The following is a 1488-nucleotide window of genomic DNA, read 5'->3' on the forward strand; positions in this document are numbered from 1 at the left end:
ATAGTTTTGAAATATGATTGGGAAACAAAGAGAAAATGCTTACGGTGCTGAAAGTAGTTATCAAAGGCTACTATTGGAATTGAAGATCTTGCTCAGTGATTTTTTTCAATGATAAATTTAGTAAACTTATTATATTTAGGATAATGAGGATCTATCAATTGATGGACCAATAGATGCATAAAATACAGTGAATATGTTTTCTAAAAAATAATATGACAGTAATATACTCAGTGTCATTACTCTAACTCAAAATATTTTGCCTCACTTTGAGTGCCTGTCTCGTGCCTGGTTCTTTCTGTAGCAGTATTCGCAGTTCTCCTTTATGAGTATCTTTCATTTTCACCATTGTGGTGGTGTGGGCTTTCGGAGTTGATTCAAATATTTAACTTTTATGGTAATTTTGATTTTGAGGAAGAGATGAAAGCCCTATGAAAGTAACATGTAGTGAAAAGGTGGGAAAAGATGAATTGAATGTTTTTGGAGCCTTCATTTAGGCTGTTTGACATTCCTCAGCACTATTCACTGAATTTTGAGCATACCTGATAAAGATACTATGAAAGAAGAGTTCCAGAACTGCTCCAGAAAGTAGCGAGAAGAATAGCATGACTGAAGCAAAAGAGTGCATTTTGAGAGGGATTCATGGAGTTGATGAGTCTTTTAAGGTAATAGTTTTTCCAATGCAAGCATTCACTGTATACTAAAAGCACATGTCATGTGTGTCAACCTAAAAAAATTTTAAGGTCCAGCCATATAGCTCAATGGACTACAGCACCTGCTTAGACAGACGCAGGGACTGGGGTTTGATCCCTAGCCCCTGGGGCATGCTAGATGGCAATCGAGACTGGGTGTGGTAGGGTGCCCCTGGAATCCCAGTGCTTAGGAGGCTGGAAACAGGAGGATCACTTCGAGTCTGATCTGTGTAGTTAGAACGTATAAATCCTGTACTAAATACATTTAAAAAATTAAAGGTAAATTTGTAGAATTTTACATTTCATTTTATTTCTATTCAGTGCATAGAATCATACATTTGTGGGATACAGTTTATTATATTCTTATTTGTATATGTTAAGTAATAATCAAGTTAGATTTACCAGTTATATGAATTCAATCATTTGCATTTTTGTGACAAATCAGAATTTTCTCTACTAGGATTTTGCAAATTGCAGTACAGTACTGTTGATTATAGTCACCTTATCATGCAATAAAACACTAGAATGCATTTCTTTTGTCTAACTGTAACTCTGTTCTCAATAACTGATATTTCCATCGCCTTTTCACTTGTCCCTTCATTTGAAGACAATTATCGTATATCTGCATCTATGATGCCACTTTTTTATTCCATATATGCACAAATCCATGTAGTACATGTTTTTCTGTGCTTGATTTACTTCACTTACCATACTTACTCCAGCTTCATTAATTTTATTGAAAATGAAGAGATTTCATTATTTTTAATGGCTGGATACTGTTACAATATATGTGCCATAA

Source organism: Octodon degus, unplaced genomic scaffold (assembly GCF_000260255.1).
Source record: "Octodon degus isolate 3935 unplaced genomic scaffold, OctDeg1.0 scaffold00068, whole genome shotgun sequence".
Classification (NCBI taxonomy): domain Eukaryota; kingdom Metazoa; phylum Chordata; class Mammalia; order Rodentia; family Octodontidae; genus Octodon; species Octodon degus.